Source organism: Sapajus apella, unplaced genomic scaffold (assembly GCF_009761245.1).
Source record: "Sapajus apella isolate SASKATOON/1434 unplaced genomic scaffold, GSC_monkey_1.0 scaffold52, whole genome shotgun sequence".
Classification (NCBI taxonomy): Eukaryota; Metazoa; Chordata; class Mammalia; order Primates; family Cebidae; genus Sapajus; species Sapajus apella.
Genome location: NW_022436992.1, coordinates 16,612,569 through 16,618,803, shown reverse-complemented (window position 1 = coordinate 16,618,803; position 6,235 = coordinate 16,612,569).

Genomic DNA, 6,235 nt, shown 5'->3' with positions numbered 1-6,235 from the left:
AAATAACCAAGATCAGAGCAGAACTGAAGGAGATAGAGACAAAAAACCCTTCAAAAAATTAATAAATCCAGGAGCTGGTTTCTTGAAAAGATCAACAAAATAGACAGACCACTAGCCAGATTAATAAAAAAGAAAAGAGAGAATAACCAAATTGATGCAGTAAAAAACGATAAAGGGGCTATCACCACAGATTCCACAGAAATTCAAACCATCAACAGAGATTATTACAAAAACAACTCTATGCACATAAACTAGTAAACCTGGAAGAAATGGATAAATTTCTGGACACTTGCCTCCTCCCAAGCCTAAACCAGGAAGAAGTTGAAACCCTAAATAGGCCAATAACAAGGTCTGAAGTTGAGGCAGCAATTAAGAGCCTACCACCCAAAAAAAGCCCAGGTCCAGATGGGTTCACAGCCGAATTCTACCAGACATACAAAGAGGAGCTGGTACCATTCCTTCTGAAACTATTCCAAATAATCCAAAAAGAAGGACTCCTTCCCAAATCACTTTAAGAGGCAAACATCATCCTGATACCAAAACCCAGCAGAGACTCAACAAGAAAAGAAAACTTGAGGCCAATATCCATGATGAACATAGATGCAAAAATATTCAATAAAATACTGGCAAACCGACTGCAACAGCACGTCAAAGAGCTTATCCACCATGATCAAGTAGGCTTCATCCCGGGGATGCAAGGCTGGTTCAACATACACAAGTCTATAAACATAATTCACAACATAAAAAGAACCAAAGACAAAAACCACATGATTATCTCAATTGATGCAGAGAAGGCCTTTGACAAAATTCAACAGCGCTTTATGCTAAAAACTGTTAATAAACTAGGTATTGACGGAACGTATCTCAAAATAATAAAAGCTATTTATGACAAACCAACAGCCAATATCATACTGAATGGGCAAAAACTGGAAGCATTCCTTTTGAAATCTGGCACTAGACAAGGATGTCCTCTCTCACCACTCCTATTCAATGTAGTACTGGAAGTTCCAGCCAGAGCAATCAGGCAAGAAAAAGAAATAAAGGGTATTCAAACAGGAAAGGAGGAAGTCAAATTGTCTCTATTTGCAGATGACATGATTGTATATCTAGAAGACCCCATTGTCTCAGTCCCAAATCTCCTGAAACTAATAAGCAACTTCAGCAAAGTCTCAGGATACAAAATCAATGTGCAGAAATCACAAGCATTCCTATACACCAATAACAGACTTAAAGAGGACCAAATCAAGAACAAACTTCCATTCACAATTGCTACAAAGAGAATAAAATACCTAGGAATACAACTAACAAGGAATGTAAAGGACCTCTTCAAGGAGAACTACAAGCCACTGCTCAACAAAATAAGAGAGGACATAAACAGATGGAGAAACATTCCATGTTCATGGTTAGGAAGAATCAATATTGTGAAAATGGCCATACTGCCCAAAGTAATTTACAGATTCAACGCTATCACCATCAAGCTACCAATGACCTTCTTCACAGAACTGGAAAAACAATACCTTAAAATTCATATGGAACCAAAAGAGAGCCTGCATAGCCAAGTCAATTCTAAGCAAGAAGAACAAAGCAGGGGGCATCACACTTCCGGACTTCAAACTATACTACAAGGCTATAGTAATCAAAACAGCATGGTACTGGTACCAAAACAGAGATATAGACCAATGGAACAGCACAGAGGCCTTGAAGGCAACACAACATATCTACAACCATCCGATCTTTGAGAAACCTGACAAAAACAAGCAATGGGGAAAGGATTCCCTGTTTAATAAATGGTGTTGGGAAAACTGGCTAGCCATGTGCAGAAAGCAGAAACTGGATTCCTTCCTGACACCTTACACTAAAATTAACTCCAGATGGATTAAACACTTAAACATAAGACCTAACATCATAAAAACCCTAGAAGAAAATCTAGGGAAAACCATTCAGGACATAGGCATAGGAAAGGACTTCATGACCAAAACACCAACAGCATTGGCAACAAAAGCCAAAATAGGCAAATTGGACCTAATCAAACTCCACAGCTTCTGCATGGCAAAAGAAACAGTCATTAGAGTGAGTTGGCAACCAACAGAATGGGAAAAAATTTTTGCAGTCTACCCATCTGACAAAGGGCTGATATCCAGAATTTACAAAGAACTAAAACAGATTTACAAGAAAAAAACAAACAAACCCATTCAAAGGTGGGTGAAGGATATGAACAGACACTTTACAAAAGAAGACATACATGAGGCCAACAAACATATGAAAAAATGCTCATCATCACTGGTCATTAGAGAAATGCAAATCAAAACTATATTGAGATACCATCTCATGCCAGTTAGAATGGCGATCATTAAAAAATCTAGAGACAACAGATGCTGGAGAGGATGTGGAGAAATAGGAACACTTTTACACTGTTGGTGGGAGTGTAAATTAGTTCGACCATTGTGGAAGACAGTGTGGCGATTCCTTAAGGACCTAGAAATAGAAATTCCATTTGACCCAGCAATCCCATTACTGAGTATATACCCAAAGGATTATAAATCGTTCTACTATAAGGACACATGCACCTGAATGTTCATTGCAGCACTGTTTACAATAGCAGAGACCTGGAACCAACCCAAATGCCCATCGATGATAGACTGGACATGGAAAATGTGGCACATATACACCATGGAATATTATGCAGTCATCAAAAACGATGAGTTCGTGTCCTTTCTAGGGACATGGATGAAACTGGAAACCATCATTCTCAGCAAACTGACTCAAGAGCAGAAAATCTAACACCGCATGTCCTCACTCATAGGCGGATGTTGAACAATGAGAACACATGGACACAGGGAGGGGAGCACTACACACTGGGGTCTGTTGGGGGGAAATGGGGGAGGGACACTGGGGGGTGGGGAGTTGGGGAGAGATAGCATGGGGAGAAATACCAGATATAGGTGAAGGGGAGGAAGGCAGCAAATCACACTGCCATGTGTATATCTATGCAACAATCTTCCATGTTCTTCACATGTACCCCAAAACCTAAAATGCAAAAAAAAGAAAAAAAAAAAAAAAAAGAAACCCTTGAAGAAAGCCTACGCAATATCATTCAGAACATCTACATGGGCAAAGATTTCATGACAAAGACACCAAAAGTATTTGCAATGAAAGCCAAAATTGACAAATGGGATCTAATTATACTAAAGAGCTTTTGCACAGCAAAAGAAACTATCAACAGAGTAGACAGACAACTTAAAGAATGGGAGAAAAATTTTGCAAACTATACATCTAACAAAGGTCTAATATTCAGCATCTATAAGGAACTTAAATTTACAAGAAAAGAACAACCCCACTAAAAAGTGGGCAAAGGACATGAAAGTGTCTACTTTTTAAAAGTGTCTACTTTTCAAAATAAGACATACATGCAGCCAACAATCATATGAAAAAAAAGCTCAACATCACTGATCATTAGAGAAATGCAAATTAAAAAACACAATGAGATACTGTCTCACACCAGTCAGAATGATAATTATTAAAAACTCAAAAAATAACAGATGCTGGCAAGGTTATGGAGAAAAAGAAATGCTTTTATACTGTTGATGGAAGTACAAATTAGTTCAACCATTATGGAAAACAATGTGGTGACTCCTCAAAGACCTAGAGACATAAATAACATTCAACCCAGTCATCCCATTACTGAATATATAACCAAAGGAATATAAATTATTCTATTATACAGATGCATGCATATGTTCATTGCAACACTATTTACAATAGTACAGACATGGAATCAATGTAAATGCCCATTAATGATAGACTGGATAAAGAAAACGTGGGACATATACACCACAAAATACTATGCAGTTATTAAAAAACAAAATAAGATCACGACTTTTGCACGGACGTGGATGTCGCTGGAGGCTGCTACCCTTAGCAAACTATTGCAGGAATACAAATCCAAGTATTATACCACATGTTCTTACTTATAAGTGGGAGCTAAATGATCAGAACACATGGACACATAGAAGGGAAGAATGCACGCTGGGGCCTACCAGAGGATGGAGGGTGGGAGCAGGGAGAGCATCAGGAAAAATAACTAATGGATACTAATTTTAATACCTGGGTGATGAAATAATATGTAAAACAAACTCCCATGACACACATTTACCTATGTAACAAACCTGCACACTTACCCCTGAATTTAAAATAAAAGTTCAAAAAAAAAGTATTTCAAGGAAAATTTGTTCTTATTGAATAAAGAATAATTTTGTGAAAAAAAGAGGCTCAACCGAAGGTGACAGAAGAGTTCCCAAATAACAGCCACCTAAACAAGTTAGTATACATCTTGCTCACACAAAATTATAGGCTTGGCCCTCCAGGTTTGCTGTGGCAGTTCTGCTTCATGAATCCACACTCCCCCAGCTTTAGTTAGCGCACATCTCATTTACCAACAGTCACACAGAGCTTCTGGAGCTTCAGGAAACACAAGTGCATCTAAGCTGTAGGAATGAAACAGGAGTAGAAAGAACAAAAGAAAGATTCTCTTCTATAAGGAAAGACCCTGGAAGTCACGGGCAAATAATCATGCCTTTATCTCACTTTCCCAAATTTAGTTCCATGGTCCCATTGACCTACAAGGGTGGCTAAAAAATGTAGTCTTTACATGGATGATAATGTTATCAGCTGACTATGTGGAGTTCTAAGGAAAAATGGGAGAATTTATATTAAAAAGAAACTAGGATTCTTTGATACACATAATACTCATTCTATAACAGTAATAATTTCTTTTTAAGGAACTCTTATATTAACAAGAAAAAACTTGGGAAATGCAGACCCTGAACACAACATGAATAAGTAATTCAAAGTAGGGAAAACTTTATTGGATTAGAAATATGTGAAGAGCAACTCAGAAATAACAGTGACCTAATAAGTGACTCAAAATAACATTTTATATCTGTTTATTAATTTTAGAAATTTGGATTATGCCAAAAATTAGTGAAAATGTGAGAATATGGGCACGTTCATATTTTATTTCAAGGATGCAGACTCATTTGGAGATCGTTTTCTTAGTACTTAGGGAAAATTGTTATGTGTGTACTTTATGTCCTGACCATCACATCCTGGGTATATTCCCCCCATTAGCAGTCACAGAAGTCTATCAGAGGACATTTTTCAAAGATCTTAATTGCAAAATTTTATTCTACTTCTAATTGTACTGAATTTAGATGCAGATTTTATGTGTAAGATACGGAACAGCTATTATAAACAAATTCATGATGTAATATGCACATATGAACTATATATTCCACATGAAATATATGCTTGTGTACATATGTACACAATACATACTCATGAAGCACTATTTGTAGGCTTAAAATGATGTGCAAATACATTAAGGATATTCTAAGAAGCAGATGGCTGTGTATAAATAACTAACTTACTTACATATATTTAAAAGGTACGTACACATGGCTGGGTGTCGTGGCTCATGCGTGTAATCTCAGCACTTTGGGTGGCCCAGGACGGGGTATCACTTGAGTCCAGGATTTTAATATGACTCCAGACAGCATGGTGAAACCCCATCTCTACTAAAAATAGAAAAATTAGCCAGGTGTGATTGCCCTTGTCTGTAGTCCCAGCTACTTTGGGGGCTGAGGTGAGAGGCTCACTTCAGCCTGGGAAGTCGAGGCTGCAGTGAACTGAGATTGTGCCACTGCATTCCAGCCTGGGTGACAAAGTGAGACGAGCCTGTCTCAAAAATAAAAGATACACACACAAAGCACAGCATTATATTATTTTTAGACATCTCCAAGGAAATATATCAAGTACGCAAGAAAAATTAGAAAATTCAAGTGAAGGTAAAAAAAGGGTGGAAAATAAATAAAGTAGAGAAAAATGAGAGGTGACTTCCAATGACAAACTGAGATGTTTAACTCAGTTCAGTGCACTATTTCTTCCACTCTTACACTTAACAGGATAAAAAGCCATTCCTAGCATTTCACTGTTACGAACGCTTCAAAATGGGATTCTTGTCCTGATTATTTTAGGTTGAAAAATTTATACCAGAAGAGTGGGCTTTGTAAATCAGTGTCTTCATGATAGGTTTCCCTAAATAGTATGTCTTTAAAATATTAAATTGTATCCCTTGTTTGTCTTTTCTTTTCCACAAGCAGATGAAACTTCCTCCTCAACAAGCAGATGAAAGAACTTGTGCAGTGTTACTTCAGGGAAGTGACATGGCACAGTAGAA